Below are 23,509 nucleotides of genomic sequence, written 5' to 3' on the forward strand. Positions count from 1 at the left end.
CTAACATTTGCATTGAACTTTATATATGAGTAATTACTTTCTCTCTTCTAATTTTTGTTAGCAATATTTTTTAGATTTTAAACTACTTCTCTTTGCTGGATGGATAGCTAAAGGCCATGTCATTTGAAATTGAGCATTTGCAATTTCTGGGCACTTGCATACCTTTCATTAATTGCTAATTGTTTTGAAAGATCTTTCCATGAAAAAAAAGCTTTTATTATTTACAGTGAACAGTTGTCCATTGCCTTTTTGGGATGAAATTTCCTGAAACAGTAGGACAGAAATTATTAATTACAGTTGCCAGAGAAATTAATTACCCTTAATCATAGAAATTGCCACATGTGGGAAATAAAATAGCTTACATTTTATCACATGTGAAGGTAACTTGGGTTTAACCCAACACTCAGTCATTCTCATCATTTAAAAATGATATATGTCATCTCTATTTCATTATAATTCTATTTGCAGTTCAGTGGATAGTAACATTTTCCCATAATTATAGAGGTCCCTTAATTACTCATAATCAAAATGAAGTGTTAGCAGACTAATTTCTCAATTAGGCAGTTTTTTTTTAAACATAATTTATTCTGCCAGGAGTTAAAACACATCAAATATGTTAATACCTTCATGGAAAAGCATGATACCAATTCAAGCGATTAATGTATTTATTGAAATGACCAGATGGTGTGAATTTTCAGGAATAGTTGTTGGTGATGCAAGTTGTCTCTAAGTTTTATTTCAAATTTTATAGAACTTGTTAGTCACTGGTCATTCATTTAACACATACTTAGGAGCATCTCCTATTCTTTTCCAGCCTCAGTTTTGAGGTGGTCAGTAAATGTCTTACTCCGTTCATTTGGGATAAAACAAACACCTACACACACAAGAACACAAATTCACGGAAATGTTTTTAAACACGCACCCACACACATATTCTCCTGAGGTGTGCAGTGACTGGAGAAAAGACAACCTACTTAGGGGCAAGGTCTTGAGAATGTATGGTGGGTTTGAATGCTTGGTGTGGAAAAGAGAAATAACTGGAGTATAATTTAATTTGATATGCCATTCTATTTTATTCTGAGTTTTATAAAAATGTCTTGGCAGTAGTAACAAACACTGAGAACAGAAGAAATGATAGAAAATGCTTTTCTGATAATCTGGGATAGCTAATGTTCAGTTACTGAAAAGTTCCTCCTTTGCCCCCAAAAGAGGGTTTTCCCTAATCAGTTGCCCATATATATATATATATTTTTTTTAATGTATTAACTATATCAAAGGACTATGTCTTCTAGCACCTGAAAGAGGGTAGTTCTGGACTCACTCATCCTATTCAGTTAACATCTCAAATGAAGATGAAGTCCATCTTTCTTTTGGCTTTGACAGGAATAGAAAGAAGACATATACTACAGCTATGCTACAGCTGAGGCTACTGTGTCTGATGAAAGAAATGAATCTAGAAAGGAGATGAGAGTCAATTTTAAGAGTGTTTAGAAAGAAGTGTTTGGGAAAAATGTGTTTCTATTAATAATTTTGTTTGGAGTTTTAGGTTACAAACTTAAGTTCTAAAATTCCTCTTCCGTCCCCTCAGCTAAGTGCTAGAGGTGGGGTAGTTGGAGCTGTGAAAGATGCTTCCTTTATCTAAGGTTTACTCAGAAGTAAGGTGATCTTAACAAGCATTGACTCAGTAGCAGAAAGAAGAGTGGTGTGGGGATGTTACCAGTGTGGATTAGGACTAAGGCACCTAAGTCAGAAGCAAGGAGGTTTGGGAAATATGAGACCTTGAGTGACTGTAATGAATGTTTTCACACATGCACCAGAACCTCATAAACAGAGATGCCATTTCTGAGCCTCTTTTAATGAAACAGTGCTTCTTTTCTTGAGTATGTAGGTGAGCGAAGCAAGCTTTGTGGTAGTGTGAATCAGTCTGAACCAGCTGATGTCAGGCATGAGGCTGACAAGTAGAGCGTATCTTAAAATGAAAACTGATAACTTTCAATGTAGAAATGCATCTCAAGGTGAAAAAGAGAAAAACAAAAATTCGATCTCCTTCCCCTTTGGGACTAGACACTACTAACTTAGTGGTATATAGCTTTCCAGTTTTCTTCCTATGTGTAAATGAACCCATGTTCCTGTATATATAGAGCTTTATTTATTTTTTTTACAAAATGAGCTCATATAACTGCTTTGAAGCATGCCTATCCCATTTAAAAATATAAATATTTTTTACATCAATAAATTAGTGTCTGTGTACTAGTCTAATGTATATCTTATGTAAAATGGAATTTTCACTTAATTCTTTGTTTTTGTACATTTGAATCATACATTCTTCAGAAAACTTGTTTATTTGTTTGATTTATAGCAGAGTTTCTCAGTCGCAGCACTATTTGCATTTTGGGCCATATAGTTAGTGTTGTGGGTGTGTTCTATGCATTATAGGATATTTTGCAGCATCCCTGACCTCTACCCACTGGATGCTAGCTGCACCTCACAGTTTTAACAACCAAAATTATGTTCACATGTTGCTCAAAGTCTTGTGTGTGTGTGTGTGTGTGTGTGTGTGTGTGTGTGTGTGTGTGTGTCTAAAATTGCCCCCTGTTGAGAACCACGGATTCAAAGGAAGAATGAAAATAGACATTAATAGATACATCTGTGGTATGAAAAATATGTGAGGTTTGAAAATAGCCAGATTTGATTTCAAATTTTGGCTTTGTCATTTACTAGCTGTGTAAATTTGGTTATGTGAATGACAGAGCTAAGATTTGGAAACATATTTGGTGGAATTTAAGGGGCATTAATGATAATTCTCTGTATGCCCAAATATCTCCTTTATGGATTATCATGGTTCTGTAGGTCCTGAAATCCCCCTGCAGTAAATTCTCTGGATTCCAACATTGTATCTCTACAAGTTCCCCCAAACTATTACCTCTCTGGAGGGTAGGTAACATACTAAGCTTTATGGGTAATTAATCTTTCAACAAGTTTTTGACCAGAGAGAAATACAGTTACACTGGGTATAGGAGCTGGATGACTATGTGGACAAGAGACACATATGAATGTTTCTTGGCCTATAAGCATACAGTTTGACTCTGGCCAGCCTAAGGAGTTGGAAGGAAATTAGGAAAGTTCTTAGAGAATTGAAAGGAAGACAAGTAACATGTGGAAAGAGTAGAAGCAGGGTGCCTCTCCTGTGGATCAGGAATTTGTTGTCATTCTTTATAGGGCTTTGCCATTAATGTGATTCACCTCCAAGTCACTGTACATCTTAGTTTAGAATTTCAATTCTAATGAGCGATCACCGAATGGTCAGATGTCTACTTCTGGAACAATCAGCTGTTTCTATAGGATTTGGGTTGTATAAAGATGTGGCCTCTCATATCTAATACCTGTGTTTGTGGCCATTCCCAAAGAGGAGAGAGTTTTGTGCTAAGAAGTTGTTTCTTCAAGTATCTGAAGAAGAACAAAAGAGTGTATGTTGGTGAAGATGTGAGTCCTGGTTAGAAGGGAGAAGGATCAAGGGCATCAAAATAGTTCACTGACTTCCCATTTGCCTTTGAGATTAGTTAATGGATCTGCCCTTCACATTAGACTGTTAACTCACTTATGTCAGGCACCTTGCTGACTTTTTAACAGCTATCTGTGGCTAGAAGCACCCAGGATAGTTACTGACAGTGGATAGCTGCTCAAAGTACTATCTCTAACAAAGCTTTCTCTAATCATTCCCTTGTTGATTCAGTTATTTTCCTTGAACGCATAACATACTGTGTTCATGTTTACCATTTTATTCAACCATGCTACATTGAAATTGTTTTTTTCTGTTGCAACCACTAGACTTTGGTATCCCAGAGGGCCAGAACTCTCCCTGTTCATCTTTCCTCCCAGAACTGTACTTGGTAAAGAGTAGGATCTCATTTCATATTGGTTGATTGAAATATGCCAGGTATCTGTATTTATAATCTATTATACTTGGTCAGTGGTTCTCATCATGTGAGTTGCATATGTTGAGAATAACTGAACTAATGAATGAATTAATGAGTGTCTTGGCCAGCTCCGAATTTAAGGCTTTGAAGTACAGCAACATATGTTGTGAACAAAAATCAATTTCAAAAACACAATTCTTGAAGTAACCTTGTGGTTGATTAAAAGCATTGTTAACAGTATTGTTGCTATGATCAATATTAGTGTAGACTTCTATATTTCAGGAAAATTTTGTTCTTGGGAAGTAGTATGAAACAGTACTACTCAATCATGGTGTTGTGACATGTTAGAAGTGAGGCTGTATTTGTTACCAAATACAGTTGAAGTACTGAAGCTTGAAAATAATTTACATTTGAAAATATATTTAGAACAGCCTCAAGGTTATCTCTGTGATAACATCACTCTCACTCTCTCCGATGCTGATATGCCTTTTAGGAGGAGTGAAGTGCACTATATCTAGTGTCAGAAGTTGTGTTGGAGAATATGTCTCACATGTGAGGCTCACATGTTGAGAACCACTGCCTGAGGTCATGGGTCACAGATATAGTCATTTGATGAATCTTATAAATTGTCTTTATATATATATATATATATATATATATATTTTTTTTTTTTTTTCCTATTTTTCTAGATCTTAAGAACAGGGACCTGATAACTTTAATTCAGGGGCCAGAGTAGAAAATATTTCCTGGAAAGAATGGCTGAAGAGATTGTGGATGGTACTTTCTTCATTGGCCCCTTTGAGAACCTTGGGGGATTCAACAGCCATGTAAATGTGGCTCTGTCTTTTCTCTTTTCCCCTCAGAATAGCAGCAGCATGTACTCAGGTGTTTCATTTCAAATATAATGCTACTTTTGGAAATGAGGTTTCTATTATTTCTACTGAGACAATCACATGTGTACTGAATAGATGTAATCCAAGATTTACTTACCTTGAAAAGGGTTTTACTACTCCCTTACCTAGTCCAAATAAATCCAGCCATACTTCCCTGATTTTGGTAATGATATTTTTGCTTGAATCTATGTAAAGTCTATATTTTTCCACTTAAGCTCACCTCTTGGTGAGTCTATCCACCTAGGGGTGCCTGGGTGGCTCAGTCGACTTTGGCTCAGGTCATGATCTCACTGTGGGTTCGAACCCTGCATTGGGTTCTGTGCTAACAGCTTGGAGCCTAAGCCTGCTTTGGATTCTGTGTCTTCCTCTTTGTCTGCCCCTCGCCACTCACACTCTGTCCATCTTTCTCTCAAAGTGAACAAATATTTTTAAAAAAATTAAAAAAATAAAAGAAGTCTGTCCTAGTCCTAATTTTTATCTTTTTACTTTTCTTCTCCATTTTCTGTCTTTCTGACAATAATACCCTCTGTTGCAGACTAGAAATGTGACCCTTTTTTGTCCTTTAAAATCAAACTTTTAATCCTTATCTCCTAACCCTTATAACCACCCTGTGTGGTGGTATTCATATGGCCCCCATGTAAGTAACTCACTTAGGCTGTGATGGGTGGAGAAAACACTCACACTCTGCTCTGTGGGGATCCATAGCCCACACCTTTCATCACATTGCCTCTTCTCAGCTTGCTTCCTACTTCTCTTTTCCAGAATAATGATAAAGCACCAGTAGTGCTCCTGTGGGAAGAGAGTTCTAAAAGGGAAAGAGGTTACTTTGCTTTGTCTTTAGTAAGGGGAAGAATAAAAGTAATATTCTACAATAGTGGTCGGTCAACTTTCTCTAAAGGGCCAGATGGTAGATATTTAGGCTTTGCAGCTATATGGTCTCTGTTGCAACTATTCAGTTGTGCTGCTGTAATGGGAAAATGGTCACAGACGAACAAGTGGCTCTGTTCCAGTGACACTGTTTATATAGACACTGATACTTTAATTTCATATAATTTTTACTTGCCATGAAATATTCTTCTTCTTTCATTTCCCACCCCTCCAACCATTTAAAGATGAAAAAAACATTCTTCGCTTGTGGGCTGTACAAAAACAGGTGGTGGGCCAGATTTAAGGTTCCCAGATTTGACATTTATTATATATTTGGGATTTATTTATACTAAAAAATTTTTTGCTTATCTGAAATTCAAATTTTACTGGGTATTTTGTGTTTTATCTCTCAATCCTGTCTGGCTTTGTTCTCCAGGCCATCATTTGCAGATCCCTATTCTTTTTTTTTTTAAATGTATTAATTTTTAATTTATATCCAAGTTAGTTAGCATATAGTGCAACAATGATTTCGGGAGTAGATTCCTTAATGTCCCTTACCATTTATCCCATTCCCCTTCCACAATACCTCCAGCACCCTCTGTTTGTTCTCCCTATTTAAGAGTCTCTTATGTTTTGTCCCCCTCCCTGTTCTTATATTATTTTTGCTTCCCATCCCTTATGTTCATCTGTTTTGTATCTTAAACTCGTCATATGAGTGAAGTCATATGATATTTGTCTTTCTCTAACTGACTAATTCCTCTTAGCATAAAACCCTCTAGTTCCATCCACATAGTTGCAAATGGCAAGATTTCATTCTTTTTGATTGCCGAGTAATACTCCATTGTATATATATACCACATCTTCTTTATCCATTGATCCATCGATGGACATTTTGGCTCTTTCCCTACTTTGGCTGTTGTCGATAATGCTGCTATAAACATTAGGGTGCATGTGTCCCTTCAAAACAGCACACCTTTATCCCTTGGATAAATACCTAGTAGTGCAATTGGTGGGACGTAGGATAGTTCTATTTTTAATTTTTTGAGGAACCTCCATACTGTTTTCCAGAATGGCTGCACCAGTTTGCATTCCCACCAGCAGTGCAAAAGAGATCCTCTTTTCTGCATCGTCGCCAACACCTGTTGTTGCCTCAGTTGTTAATGTTAGCCATTCTGACAAGTGTGAGGTGATATCTCATTGTGGTTCTGATTTGTATTTCCCTGATGATGAGTGATGTTGAGCATTTTTCCATGTGTTGGTTGGCCACCTGGATGTCTTCTTTGGAGAAGTGTCTATTCATGTCTTTTGCCCATTTCTTCTCTGAATTATTTGGTTTTGGGGTGTTGAGTTTTATCTTCTTCAATTCCATCAGTTGCCTTTTGGTTTTGCTGATTGTTTCCTTCGCTGTGAAGAAGCTTTTTATTTTGATGAGGTCCCAGAAGTTCATTTTTGTTTTTGTTTCCCTTGCCTCCGGAGACGTGTTGAGTAAGAAGTTGCTGCGGCTGAGGTCAAAGAGGTTTTTGCCTGCTTTCTCCTCTAGGATTTTGATGGCTTCCTGTCTTACATTTAGTTCTTTCATCCATTTTGAGTTTATTTAAAAAAAAATTTTTTTTTTCAACGTTTATTTATTTTTGGGACAGAGAGAGACAGAGCATGAATGGGGGAGGGGCAGAGAGAGAGGGAGACACAGAATCAGAAACAGGCTCCAGGCTCCGAGCCATCAGCCCAGAGCCCGACGCGGGGCTCGAACTCACGGACCGTGAGATCGTGACCTGGCTGAAGTCAGACGCTTAACCGACTGCGCCACCCAGGCGCCCCTTGAGTTTATTTTTGTGTCTGGTGTAAGAAAGTTGTCCAGGTTCATTCTTCTGCATGTCGCTGTCCAGTTTTCCCAGCACCACTTGCTGAAGAGACTGTCTTTATTCCATTGGATATTCTTTCCTGCTTTGTCAAAGATTAGTTAGCCATACTTTTGTGGGTCCATTTGTGGGTTCTCTATTCCTTTCCTTTGATCTGAGGGTCTGTTCTTGTGCCAGTACCATACTGTCTTGATGGTTACAGCTTTGTAATACAGCTTGAAGTCCGGGATTGTGATGCCTCTAGCTTTGGTTTTGGTTTTTGTTTTCCAGCATTGCTTTGGCTATTTGGGGTCTCTTCTGGTTCCATATAAATTTTAGGATTGTTTGTTCTAGCTCTGTGAAGAAAGCTGGCGTTATTTTGACAGGGATTGCTGCAGATCCCTATTCTATAATTCATTCTATAATTCTGCATTCAATTCATGCAAAATATTTCTTTGGTTGCATTTGGTGGAGGGGTGAGGGAGATTAAACCCACACATACTTTGTCCATCTAATTTTAAATAGTGATATGATTGTCAGTTCTAATGGGGTTTTCAGATGTGGGAGGATATTGATGTATTCAGAAACCAGTGTTTCCAGAAAAATAGTCATGACATTAGAGCTTAGGTTTGCTTCAGAAATTTATAAGGCCAAGGTGAAAAAGAGTTTTGACACTTAACTACATGATAAAAAATGTTTGTTGTAAGGAGGAATGAATAATATTGTCTTAAGCTTTCATTGTACTAGCTAAGATAGTGACTAATTATTGAAATATTGATAATAAAATATTTGTGCTAACAGTTGTCCAATTTCTTAATATTCATACATTCAATGGATATTTATTGTGTGCTTCCTATTTTCCAAGCAGATTCTAAGAGCTGACTATATAGTAGTAAAAAAAATTGACAGAAGCTCTTGTCTTCAGGAAGTTTATATTCCAGTGGAGGAAAATAAACAGAAAACAAGCAAAATATTTATGCTGTAGATGAAAAGGGCTATGGAGACAAATCACGAAAAGGAGAATAGTATTGCTGAAGAGGGTAGGAATTGTACTTTCCATAAAGGAGTCCCTGAGGGGGTTACAGTACAGCAAGGACTTCAGGGAAGTAAGGGAATGAGCCATGTGGCAACTGGGTCAAAAGCATCCCAGACAATGGATGGGCTACTACTAAGACCCTGATTGTTTGAGGAACAATAAAGGGGCCAGAGCAACTCAAGCAGAGTGAACAATGGAGAGAATAGTAGAATGTGAGTTAGAGAGGCAACAGGGTGGAGGAGGTGGAGGGTGTGATGTGAAGATTATGTAGGACCTTATAGAATTGGCTTTCAGTTTGCTGAAATGAGGTGCAATTTTAGGGTTTTGAACAAAGTGATGACATGCTTTTCTTAATCACTTATGTGGTACTCAATCACTCTGAATGGCTGTGTATCTAATAGGTTAGAGAGAGCAAGGGCAGAGGCAGGAGGCAAGTAAGGAGACTACTGAGCAATCCAGATGAGAGATGATGGTGACTTGGATAAGCACAGTGGCAGTGGATATAGTGTGAAGCCAGATTATGAGTGATATGGAATGTAGAATTGACAGAATATGCTGATGGATTTAGAGTCAGGTGTGAAAGAAAGAGAGGAGTTAAAGATAACTCCCAATTTTTGACTTGAGTAACAGGGAGCCTACGGTTCCTATTTACTGAGAAGGAGAAGACAGTGGGAGGAGAAGGTTTGGGAGAAAAGATCAGAAGTTTGGTTTAGGACAAGATAAGTGTAAAATGCATGTAAGACTTCTAAATGGAGATGTCAAGTAGGCAGCTGGATATATTAGTCTGGAGTTCAGAGGAGCTGTCTGGCTCTAGCTATAAATTTGGGAATCATCAGTGTATAGATGATGTTTAAAGCCAAATAACTGGATGAGATCATCATGGGAGTGAGAGTAGCTAGAGGGAACATGAAGTTCAAAGAGCATGTTTTGTATGAATTAGTAGAAATGGTTTCATAGCTACTGTATTAATCATAGCCACAAATATAATTAATATTGGGTACATTCAAATTATATGAAAACATTAAATGCTTTATGGTAGTAAAGATCTTTCACTTAGAATACTGTTCAACTGAATCTTTTCTGTAAATGAAATAAAAGTGTTTAAAAATTTTTATACTTCTCTATTGAAACATCTAAACTCTAGGTGTGAGATTTGACCACTTTCATTGTTGGAGGCATTGTAAAGCCTACGAAAACATGTGTCTTGTGTTGACACTGCTGATAGAGGAAAGAGTTTAAAAGAAATGGAAAAAAAATTCTAATTAGTTGGTGCTTTTATGTTTATGTTTTGCAAAATATATTTTATTGCTAAATTAAAAAGATTTGTACTTATATGAATTTAACTAAATGTGTGTGTTTCTATATATCTTTTAATAGATTTATCAATAGATAGATACTCTCAAGTGTCTTGGTAGGAATTTCTAGAGGTCTAGAACCCTCCAAGCCAAAAACTACTTTGAAACAAGACTTCTTTCCCCTCTGGTCATTAAACTATTCCCTAAAGGTAAAATCTAGGGTTTAGATATAAAACTAGCTGAGGAATTCTTCATCAAGCAGAAGTTTGAATTTAGACCCCAATATTATCTGTAAATGTGGAAGTATCATTGACATTTTAATTGTGATTTAAAGGGCATGGTGGGTTATTGTTAACCTGGGAACTCCAGGCCTTGAATATCTGGCCATCAGTGATGAGTGGGCAGCCTAACCCCTCAATACTTGGTCAGCTTGCCGTGTGATGCTACCTGCTTCTGGTTTGCATGGCCACTCCCATAAGAATTTGTACAAGTTTGCTGGCTCTATAAGAAAGTGGCAGCAGATGTGTAAATCCTTCCTAATTATCTAGTGGATGTTGATCTTGTGATCTGCCGTTTCATTCATTCATTTATTGTATTATGTTTATCATTGTAACAAATCACCCCATAATCTAGTGTTTTAAAACAATAAGAGATTTTTAACTCATAGTTTCTATGGGTCAGAAATTTGGAATCTGCTTAGTTGGGTGGTTTTGGATCAGAATATATCAGGAGATTACATTCAGGTGTTGGCCAGGGCTCCAGCTGTCTGTAGGCTTGGCTAGACTGTATTAGTGAGTACATAAGTATAAGGATTGATTTTTTTTTTTTTTTGTTAGGAACATTGGACAATTCAACAAATGGTGGCAGGCAGGAAGGCAAAGATGTTTGCTGATGCAGGCATGTGGGAAGATGTGTTGTTGGAAGTATGTGGACATTGTTTTTTTTTAATTTTTTAAATTGTTTTTTTTTAAGTGAGAGAGAGAGAGAGAGAGAGAGAGAGAGAGAGAGAGAGAGATCAAGTGGGGGAGGGGCAGAGAGAGAGGTAGACACAGAATCCAAAGCAGGCTCTAGGCTCTAAGCTGTCACCACAGAGCCTGATGTGGGGCTCGTACTCACAAACTGTGAGATCATGACCTGAATTGAAGTCGGAGGCTTAACCAACTGAGCCACCCAGGTGCCCCATTTTTTTTTTTAAATTGTGTCCATTTTTTTATTTAGTAAAATAGGAAGTAAGGTTATGAACTGAGGATAACAGTGGGAGAAGGGGTATTGAGAATTTAAGAGAGTATAAAATGGCAGCTTACATGATTCAAAAAGTGCATGGATTAGAGATAACATGGTATGAATGGTAGGGCACTCGAGGTTTACAGTCAAGTGTTTAAAGCAAGACCATTCATCCTGGTTTTTATTTTATCCACTATGTTTAGCACAGAGGAAGATTTGGAGTAGGCAGAAATTTGATTTAAATAAGATTATAGTTTGGGAAAGCAAGAACAGCAAAGCTGTAGAGAGGCAAGGGAGCCAGTAGAGTTTAAATTGGAAAAGGGGGGAAATAAGAAGGGATTGTTGAAGGGATGAGAAACAGTGAAAACATGTTAGGATCAATGGCTTAGCAACACCAGTTGTGTAGAAGAATTGGGGTACAGAATGGAGACAGAATAGTATGAAAGGGTAGGAGGTGATGTCAGAGAGCAGGATGCATGCAACTGACACTGAAGAGAAGATGTAGTTATTAATAGAAACAAAGTCTAGAGTAATGGCCATGGGAGTAGCTAGGTTGTTGTGACAACAATGAGATTCATGGGTGATATAATCTGCTCACAGAGATCCTAAATGGGCAGTTTTTAGGAATGAGGGGGGATTGGAAAATTGCAAGCAGCAATAAGGAACAATGAGGACATGTTCTCTACTTCTAGGCCTAGTCCTGCAAGAACCACGGGAGACAAAATTAACTCCACTAAGGGAACGGGAGCAGTAGCAGTTTCCTCAATGGAGAGCCAGGTTTCTCTTAAAGCGTGAAGGGGAGAAAAGCATTCAGACAGTACTTGCAGCATTAACATAGGGGATTTTGCTGGTGGCTGACTGAGTTTTAGAGGATAGAGTGGAAGGATGTAAGAACTTGGGGAGAGATGGGAAAGGCAGACAGAATACGTTCACAGAGGCTAACAGGGATTCAACTGCAGGAGTTAAGAGGCAGCACAGCAGTCTAGGGGTGGCCTACATGGAGTAGGATAAAAGGCAGGGATGAGGTCAGTCCCGGTCGATTAAGGCTGATGATGGTGGTGAGGCTGTGAATGTTGTAGGGGGAGAGAGGAGGGCTCTGGTGGAGGGGTGGGCTCTCTCAGGTTCTCATTGTCAGGAACCAATCAAGATGGATTTCAATCCAGATCTCCCCAGCTCCAGAAACAATGCCCTTTCCTCTCCACTGCATTTAAAGTGTAGACTAAGGTCTAGCCTGAGAACTTGTTAGGAATGTGGACTCTCAGGCCTCATTCCAGATCTACTGAATCTGAATCTGCATTTCCTCATGGTCTCCAGGTGATTCATATTCATAGTGGAGTTCGAGCAGCACTGCCCTACACCACATATTTTTCACCCTCTTAAAAATTACTTGTTTCGTGTCCACTCAATGAGATTTCATGGATTAAAAAAGGAATATAACTTTTTGCAATGTAGACTTTCTGAAATTTTCAAGACTTGATAGAAAACTTCAAAATAAAGGTGTGCAAAAATTGGAAAAAGGTGAGTACAAGATGAAAAAAAAAATACTTGTCATATGTAGTTGTTTGGTAGATAACTAATCCAGTAAAATGCATTATTTTCCAAAGTTTTAGGGGTATGTGAGGAGAAAAACCCCTAAGCATTCGAGGTTAAATTCTTCCTTGTTAGATTCTGGTGTGGTCACCAGTCTGATTAATAAGTAAACCAGAACTATTAGGAAAAGGAAAGGGGAGGGGTAAAATGAGTGTTTATTTTCTTCAGTTATTATGAATCTAAGCTCTGGTGTTTGTACCAAAGAAAGGAATTACTTGTATTTATTCTTATGGCTAAGTTGCTAGCAATAAATTATGAAAAGAAAAAAATAACCATGTGGGATAATTGACTGAAAAACAAATGTCAGTAAAAGTAAACAGTCTGGATTCCACTAAACCTATTTGCAAAAATGTCAGAGGAGTTGAGTTGTTTTCCCTCACAATATTTGTGCTGGAATAAAGGGACTGAAGTTTAATTAAATTTCTCCATAGAGACTGGGTATTCCAGTAGATGTCACTTTGAGATTTTGCTCAATGAAGGACTGAATTCTGATTAAGTGATGCTACATTTGTCCTCAATAGTAGAGCGCTGATGATCGACACCTCTTTTCTCCAACTCTTCCATGCTAACCCAGCGGCAGCAAATGAGAAGCACTGGCCACTGAAACAGGACTCCAGAGGCTGGGCCTAGTCTTGCTTTATTCACTAACCAGCTGTATGACCTTGAGCAAGTCCCTTAAGACTTCTAGCATATTAAGGATTGGAGACATTGCTTTTTTGCCTGTGACATAAGTTCAGCAGTCGGTTCTAAAAAGCTTCTGGCTCTAAAAGCCTCTAGTTCTGTTGTATAATGTTATATGTTATATGTATAATGTTATATGACAAATATACAGTCAGTGAAATTTAGCAAAAGGAAGAGGAATTTGGGGAGTTTTGGAAACTAACAAACTTTTTACTGGGCTGGAGTCATCAGGCAATGGCATATTATTCTGGCATGAGAAATTCAAATGAATAGTATGTTTGTCTACACTTTTAAGTCTTAGACTTTCTTTACCTTCAGTATTTAATTTACCAGACTTATAATGCAGGTAGTACTGACCTTTCTTGATTTTGGCCATATTTCCAAGCCATTTGAGAACAGCAGACAAAAGGATAACTATCTTCTGTATGTATTGCATTTTCTTCTTTTTCCAGGGTGTCTAAGGTGTGGGGGAAAATGTTAGACATAATCAGTATTTTTTTCTTAAGGACCTCAAACTCAGATATAGAATTGGAGGGAACAATAGGCATCTAGGTATTTGTTTACTCAATATATGACAACAATTAAAAACAGATTAACCACACAGGTACCAAAGAAATGTGTTTGGTAAATGAGTTGGGTAAATCCGGCTTTGCTAAACCCACCTAGGTTTATCCTAAGGTGGCATACCATTTTGGCTTCTACTGCTGTGAGATACAGTGGGCCATAGATTTTAGGAAAAGTGATAATTAGTCATGTATTAAATAAATCATATTCCAATTGTTCAAGTATAGTACATGTGGGTAGGTGAAATGATAATTGGCCTCACAGCCCAAATATCTGCTGTTCCTTTGTGTTTTTGCCTGTTGTATTTCCTGTATTCCTGCAGGAACTTTTATCTGAGGTCAAAATCAAATTTTCCTCAGTTGTAGCTTTTACTTCTGGGTAGATGCTATCTTAGCAGGGAAGATATCTAAGGGTATTTCTCTTGACTCTGATTGTGGTGAAGATAGATAGTAGGCATAACTTGGTATGTTTGGTGAAGCTTGGTAAATTTATCTAGAGTGACTTTATTAACTGGATACTTTACTATTACTCTTGCAATAAGAACTTTGGACATATTTTCTGCTTATCCATCTCTTTTTATTTCACCCGCTGGTAATTTATAAATTTGACTTAAAGTGAAAATTCAGCAAAGTTGACCAAATGGCACCGTCACTAAAGCATGGACAAGTTTGTGGAAAACGTTGTAACAACAGTAGGAAAATCTTTCTTTGTAACTGGTCACTGACTTACAGGAAAACTATTTTAAGGATTCACAAATTAAAAACAAACAGACAAACCAAGACCCCCCCCCCCCAAACTAATTATTTTTATTAGTTTATTTTTTTTTATTTTAAGGAGAAAAACTTAAGATGTCCCTCATAGTCACTTTTAGGAGTCAGGCCAGGAAAGAGGGAAAATTGGAGGGGAATTTTATTGTAGGACAAGGTCAGAGGGAATCTGGAGGATCAGCAATGATATTGCTCATTACTACTGCTCTTTGAAAGGCTGGCTTAGAATTCTTTCTTCCTTGCTAAGTAGTATGGATTCTTATTCAAAGTTTGAAGTGTTTCTTTGAAGAAGAATTTCCCCCAAGGAGTTCTGGAAGTTTCTCCTATCCATAACTAAATAGCTAAAGTTATAAAATTATATTTTGAAAGAAAGTGACTTTTTCCATACTTATCAGTTATTCATTCCTTTACCATATATTTGTTGGGCTAGTCACCAGACAAGGAAATTGAAGATATAATAATAAAGTAGGCATGAACTTACCTTTAGGAGGCTTCAAGGAGTAGATAGCACTGGAACACTCAGGGGATTTATTGGCATATGCTGAAAAATAGAGTCTATTTTAAGCCAGTGTTTCTCATCTTGTATCTAATCACAGTACACATAGATAATGATAATGTTTGCAATGTACATTGGAATAACCTGCAGGAATTTATGGTGATAATAATAAAATACAGAGAAGAATGAGAGAAAATCAATGCTTAATTTACTAAAAATGCAGTATTTAATTTGCATAAAGATCAAGATAAAGTAATAGGAAGCTTCTTTATGAGATTTTTAAATTATGATCTTTTCAAGTTCTGATGAGAGGTGCCTGAATGGCTCAGTTGGTTGAGCTTCTGATGTCAGCTTAGGTCATGGTTGTGCGATCTGTGAGTTTGAGCCCTGGGTCAGGCTCTGTGCTGACAGCTCAGAGCCTGGAGCCTGCTTCAGATTCTCTCTCTGCCCCTCCCCTGCTTGAGTTCTGTCTCTCTCTCAAAAATCAATAAACATTAAAAAAATTTAAAAAAATCACTGATGAGAAATTATTTGCATAAACAGCCGAAAGTATTGTTAAAACATATTTTTTACCATGTAAAAATTTATGCCAGTTGAAATTATTATTTAAGAATCCAAAAGCCTTTAAATGTCTTTGAGTAAAAGATGTAATGTTAAAATATCTTGTGATGATGTACACAAAGAGGGAATGTAATCCTTTTTCATATCAAGTATTTTTAAAATAAGAAATCTGTAATCAATAGAAATGCATAGATAGGTAGAACAGTCGCCCTCCAACTCACTTGTACACTGCTACCAGAGCATATAACCAACATCAAAGAAAAGTATCCAGCAGAGGTGAAGATTGCTTGCCAGCCTCCCTTTCAGCTTATTAGTCAGCCCTTTACAGCTATAACCTTAGGCTGTATGCTATGCTTGATGAGTGCCTTTAGTTGCTCCTTGGGCCCTGGATCCATGGTGAGCATCAGTGGGCTGACTATTGAAGTAGAGATATTCAGGTAATATAGCATATGTGGCTTATACTTAGCATGTCATGGTAGAACAGTGAATAGCTGGGTGTTACTCTTGGTTTTGCTGGCCATTGTGACCAGGAGGCACACAATCAATCTTCATTCTACTAGAGCAGTCCTTTGAGGAGCTCTAGAAAAAGACGTTCCTGGATGGAGGTGGTTGGCCCTGGAACTCTGACCACCCAAACTGTCCCCAGCCTATCTAAGAGTGGATGGGAACAAGAGTCACAGCACACCTGTAATTCATTTGTAGTACATTGGATGCATACTTGCCACCAAATGAATTGTTCACTGAACAGGAGACAACCTGAAGAAAAAGTGTAGTGCTATGCAGTTGAAATTTAAGAAGCTGCCTCTTTGGTGTTTTGTAATTGTATGAAAATTTGTGTGTTTACGAAGTGAAAATTAGAGTGCAGGAAGTTCTTCCAAAATTTCATAGTTTTGTAATGTATTAAGAGCTCATGCTTTTTGAAAAGAGACAGAATTAAAGTATATCTTCACATTGTTTTCCGTGAATCCAATGCTGTTTTTTTGTAAATTCACCAAACTACTCTCAGTGCTGGGCGAGCTGTCACTATATGGCAGCCCACCAGCTGGGCAGTCCCTGACCTTTCACAAAAGCAATTACAAAACATGTGTCATCTAATATCCACTCAAGGGAAATTGAAGAAGACATGAGTGACTCTCCCTCTGGACCTAGTATAGGTTGTTAGCATTCAGGAATCTACTTTTAGAAGCACAGTGTATTAGTCAGGCTTCTCCAGAGAAACAGAATCAATAGGATGTATCTGTCTCTATCTCTATCTCTGTATCATCTGTCAAGAGATTTATTTTAAGAAATTGACTGACGTGATTGTGAAGGTTCACAAGTCCAAAATAGGCAGAGTAAGCCAGGAGGCTGGGTGCCCAGGAAGAGCTGATGGTTGCAGTTTGAGCCTGAAGGTAGTCAGCTGATAGGATTTCTTCTTCCTCAGAGGAGATCAGTCATTTTCTTAAGGCCTTCCACTGTTTGGATGAGGCCCACCCCCCTTATGGAGGATTATCTGCTTTACTCAGTCTACTGATTGAAATGTTAATCTCATCTAAGAAGTACTTTCATGACACTATACAGAAACATTTGGCCAAATATCTTGGTGCTGTGTCCTAGCCAGGTTAACACATAAAATTAACCATTACACTAGGCCAGGTTGAGCTTCAGGGACACAGAGAAAGCCCAGGTTTAATCCAAACTTTAACAGCTTTCTCCTAAAGATAAGCACCTAGGCTCTCATAGGCTCCTCCAGAAGAAATGAGGAGGGTTTTACTTTTTCCTCATCTCTTCCCTATGGTGAGCATATGCATAAATTTGGAATTTAGTTAAGCCTTCTTAATGATAAAATCACTTAACTAGTTAAGTGAGAAACATCCACTTTTCCAGTTATAGGAATCAGTGCCACCACTTGGGTATTTGCATTCAGATATTTGCTTTTAAATTAGTTGGACAGCAGATGAAGCTAGGCAGAATAAAAGTAGGTAACATGTATAAAATATTCACCCTATGCCAAAATCAGTTTCAAGTACTTTAACTGAGTGAAGCAATTTAATCCCCACAGAACCTTAGGAATGAGTTTAATTATCCCCATAGTATATAGATGGGGAATCTGAAGCAGAAAACGGCTCAGTAGATCTCTTAAGGCCACACAGCTAGTTAGTGACAGAGCCAGGACTCTGGTCAAGATGGAGAGAGCCTGGCTTTAGGGTCTGTTCCTAATAGTAACCATCCTGGATGCTGAATAAAAGAAGCAAGTTGCAAAGTACTCAGCAAAGCCCTGACACAGGCTGGTCCCAGGTCATGGAGCCACATTAATAGAGACTGAACATTGGTGACTTCCCCCCCACCCCCACTCCCTCCAGAGCAGAATGAAAGGTGCAAACCTGAATAGGGATCTACTGATAGTAATTGTACTAGAAATACACACTGACAAACTTCATTAGCAGAGTCTTAGATGATGGTTCTAATATAAAAAAGCACTTTTTGGTTTCTTTCATATGGCATGAGAAGGACTGAAGTACATAGAAGAGGTCAGAGAAATGAGCATTGCAAAGAGATAAGGGAGGCTGATGCCCTGGAACAGAGACCACATGTTTGGTCATTTGGCTAAGAATTTTTACCAACTCTTAGAGAGGAGATAATTGGAAATCTATATTAGAGCCTTACTGCATAGGAGTTATAGTTTTGGTATATACAATTGACCTTTGAACAACAGGGAGATTAGTGGTACTGACCACCCTCACTTCTCACTACACAGTCAAAAATCCATGCGTAAGTTTTGATTCCCCAAATTATAATTAGGTTTATTACATATATGTACTTCATTCAATACTGTAGATTTAGTAATTACTCAATGATTTTCTTTGTTTTCTTCATGAAGCCTGAATTAAAGAATACTTCGAGCTATTGTGCCTTGAGCTGCCCACCTGGACCGGGTAGACCAGATCCTACCTTGACTATCATGGCCAAGATTCTGATGGTGACTGTGGTTAATCTGCCAAACTTGCTCCCTTTCATGATAACACCTGGGTATGCTATATCAAGTCTGTGTTTGGCACAGAAATTCACAGTGATTGTCTTCTCTCAGATAAAAGCAGTAAGTGGCCCTCCACAGTGCCTAGCTCTTGGACATTGTGTCTTAACTCTGTTTGGGTGGAAATACAAATTCATATGCTCTTGAACAAACCACTGATGTTTGAAGTATGAGGAAGGCTGATTAGAACGAGGAGTAACAGCAAGAGCTGTTGAGCTGTTTGAATACATTGGTGGAAAAGATTAAAAAAAGAAAACTTATCTGCAAAACTAATTATGTGGATAGTCTTCAGAATGATTTAGAGGCTTTGGAGTGATCAGGCCATCACAAGCTTGGCTGTGGTTATAAGATGTTCACTCTTTTCTTTTACATTCCTGGCTGATGTTCAAAATTCTGAGAGGTGGCAGTGAAGGCTCCCCACAGCTGTCAGCATCTTTGTGGGCATCTGAGAGGGCAAGGTGCCTACATATGGCAGTGAGTCAGGCATGGGTCTTCCTTTCCACACTAGGGCTATGGGTGACATGTTGGCAAGGCCAGCCTTAGTATTGCAAGGGCTTGCACTGAGGGAATGTCTTGACTTCCACCTAGTGGTAATTGCAAATGGGCCAATCATTCTTTCCTGGTGAGGGACATTTCAGACTAACAGCCTTTCCAAATATGGGACTTAGGGCCTTCCTAACTGCTTCCTTTAAAGGCAGGCCCATTATGATTGCTACCAAAAAATATCAACTTGTTGGGTGCACCTTCACAGAGAAACTTTTAATTTCACAGCAAGTATCATTTTGTATGTTCTCAGTAGAGGGAAAATGAAAACTTAACTTTTAGTTGTAAAGCTAATTTAATCTTACAAGTTAAAACTTCATGTTTTTCAATAATTATGAGAAAGCAAATATATGGTTAAATTCATCTTTGCTCTCAAAATTACTGTTTTATTTGACACAGAGACAATAATGGAATGTTCTAGATTAATTTATTCCTTTTTAAACCACTTGCATTCATGTACTTATGTAACTTCACTTGGAAAACTAAGAAAATTAGAATATTGATTTATGGGAACTCTTCCTTATCTTCCATTATATTTATTTCTAAAGATTTATATGTAAAACATGCTCTTCAGCAGTAATTAATGACAGTTCAAGATATATTTACTTCTTAAAAATTGTTTCAAGATTCTCTTTTTTTTAACTTAGAAAATCAAACTTTTATTCTTTCTTTTGCTCATTACTTAGCAACCAATTTAACATCCTTAAAATTTGGTTTCCATTATGCAATTTAATTCTCTGATTTGATTCTGAATATAAAGATCCAGTATAGCATTAAAACACCATAAAACTATTAATGTTTGATTAAATTCTGTATGTATGAAATTCCATTGTAATGATAAATCAATAAAATATTATTCCATAAAAATAAAACTTTGATGTATTTCTAGTTTTAAGTGTGTTGTTATGAGTACAAGCATTTAGAATTGTGAAAATTAAATTCAACTTTGGACACATGTATCAATATGATTGTTAAGGCATATGGTGTGGCCTTTTAAAAGTGGTGTGTTAAAGGCAGGGAGGCAAGATTGACCATCATCAGTTTTGGGTTAGACCGATTGGCCTAGGACAGAGAATGTGGCATCTCATTCTTTTAAGCAGATCTCATAAATTGGGGAAGAATACTCATTGTTGATAGGTGTTTTCGATGACTAATGCAGAAATCACAATGACTTTTTCATTTTGAAAAAATATATTTATACAGTGTTGTTAGCCTACATGAAAGATGGTATTTGTTTACTCTGTTTTGGTCCTTAACAGCATCATTAGGAACACAGCCCCCATTCCTGTTGCAGAATGGTTATTCAGGGAGCTCTGCCCCAACAGACAATGTGCTGTTGGGCTGCACCCTTCACTCCCTAGCTTTCTCCTTTTTTAGGAGTATGAAGCACACTTCCTGTAGTCCCTGTATTACTGGAGGTGGAGGCCCAGAAATCTGTTTATTTCACAAATAACAGAAGGTAATGAGGTTCTTTCTGCTATTTGGCTCTGGGCCCAAATAATTCTAGCTTCATAAATGACCTTAGTGTCAGAAGACACTGAATTATCACCTACTACATCTTGAAAAGACTAGATAGAGATATAGAGATAGAGATAGAGATAGAGATAGAGATAGATGTGAATGTAGATTTAGATGTAGAGATTGGTTTTGATAGTAGCAAAACTCATCTAAGTGCAGTAAGAGAAAATACTCTGGGGTTCTAGCATTAAAGTATAAAAGGAAAAGTAAAGATACCACGTGGGCCAACTTTTTCACTTTCATGTTTTATGTTTTGCTTGCTTGCCTTATAACCTATTTCTAAAGTATTATGAAGAAATATTATATATATATGTATATGCATGAATATACATATGTATTCTGATATATGTATCTCTATTCATACCTATATAACCCATATCTATGTATATGTATTTATATATAGGATTTTATTGACTTTGTAAGTTGAATGTAAGATTACACTTGGTTTGAATTTATGCTATTACTGATAAATGAAAAAAGTGACTAGTTTGGTTGCATTATTCTTTTTCAATAATAAAGCAGAGATATCCTAAGTTATTTCTTCCAGCTTAGTTTTATGGTTTTGGTGCAGTCATAAATTAGGCCAACTTCTTTCATTTCAAGAGTTTCATTTTACATATAAATCTTTAGAAAACATTAACTCTTTTTTGTGCAAAATAAATGAGAATGTTTTATTGTATTTTTCCTATAAATTACATATATTCCTGTAAAAACTTCTCATAGAGGTTAGGAGCTCAGCATATATATAGTCACATATATATATATATATATATATATATATATATATATATATAACTATATATATATATGTAGTCCTACATATATATACATGAGCTCCTAACCTCAGCATATATATTTGTCCTTCTGAGTAATATATTTAGTTTTCTAAGGAGTCTATTTATTATTGTAGTTTTCTTTATAGGAACAACAATTATGGAGAAAAGAAAGAATAGAAAATATGCACACTTAGTTAGCAAGCAATAAGCTTTTGGTGTCCTACTCTTTTCAGTTCCTCCAACCCTGATTAAAATGAATTTAATTAAAGTAACTTATATTAATAAAAATTCATCCCCTGCCACACACAGGTATTAGATGACCCCACCCGACTCTGTAAAGTAACTTCCAGAGGATTGTATTCAGTCCTGGGTATCACACTTTCAAGAATATAACAGATTATACTTTTTCTGGGGGAAAAGAGCAGGAAGACAAGGGACTTAAAGCCATTCCAAATAGGAAGAGTAAATAGAACTGTGACCACTTCAGAGGGAAAGGAAAGGCTCAGGGGAATTTCTGGGAGCTCTCTTCAACTATCTCAGGACTCTTTCCTGGAGAAGAGTTGAATTTGTTCTACACAGCCCTAAAATGGACACAGAACTACTAGCTGACACTGTAATGGAAGGATTTAGTCTAAATATAAGGATGAATTTCCCTGTGGTCAGGTATGCTCAAGAAAGAATTGACAACTTGAGATGTAGTGAAGGGTTTGAGCATAGTCTGGATAACCTCTTGACCAGGGGTGGCTCTATCTTTAGGGTGTGGTAGGATTAAATTGTCTTTAATAGTCTTTCCAAACCTGAGGTTCTATGATTTATTTTAATCTTGTGTCAGATTTGTTCTAAAGAGCTGAGGTCTGGAACAGCTGTTGTCTTTACTTTTTTTTTTTTTTTTTTTTAAAGAGATTTGTATACTTCTCCTACATTGTAATGCAACAATCCCTTAATTGTCTACATGAGGAGTATATTTAATATTTCATGCCAGATATGATTACTGTTGTCAAGCATCAGAATAATCTTGTTTTACTTATGTAATCTGTACATGGAAATATCTTCATGGAAGCCATTACAGTATGTTCATAAAACTTCATTTGAAATTTTAATGGTCGAAATTTGTAGTCAGTGGTGGACTTGTATGCTTAACTGTATAAATATTTAATATTGGTTGCCTAAATAACTCTATGTTGCTCTCTTCGGTATGAAGAGTAGTACGTTGGAGGGCCCATTTCTTTTCTTTTACACCCTCCTTCCAGGGTGATTTTATTTTAGTTGGTTGGCTTAATGAATAAATATGGTAATTTTTGGACATGTGAGATATGAAATCAGGTCTTTCTGAGGATGTGTCTCATTTTTTGAGATTGGAAGTCAAATTACTTGCCTAGGGCTTTAGAGATTAAAAAAATAAAGTCAGGATTTAGAGATATATTCAATTTGTTTGCTCCATACAATTCCTTCCAGGTTCTTTTGTATTCTCATTATCTCTGACTTCAGTAATAGTGGGGGAAGGAAAAATGGAGAAAGAAATGAATACTTTTTGCCAGGGAAAAAGGGAATATCTGGCTTAAGTAATCCCTAATTTGCTTCAGTTGCAAACTTATAAGTCTATGTAAGAGTTTAAACTCTAATAAGGAGTTTGAGAAATTGGAAAATGAAAAAAATATATAATAATTACATTGCTTCTAAAATTAGAAAATTAAAAATAGAATGTAAAGAGTCTTTTCTCCTTTAGCTCTCCTTTAGAGTTAATCTCAGTGGATAACTTCTGGAGCTAATGGTCTTCCATTGGTGGGTCCTCATGCATAGACGTGTTTGAATATTACCCTAATCTGTGAAGAAATATTATAGTGTTAGAGGGAAAGTTGTGAAATTTTGTGTCTTATTCAATGCATTTACTGAATCTAACATCTTCTGTGCTAAAACAGAACAAATAAGA

Source organism: Prionailurus viverrinus, chromosome B1, assembly GCF_022837055.1.
Source record: "Prionailurus viverrinus isolate Anna chromosome B1, UM_Priviv_1.0, whole genome shotgun sequence".
Lineage (NCBI taxonomy): Eukaryota > Metazoa > Chordata > Mammalia > Carnivora > Felidae > Prionailurus > Prionailurus viverrinus.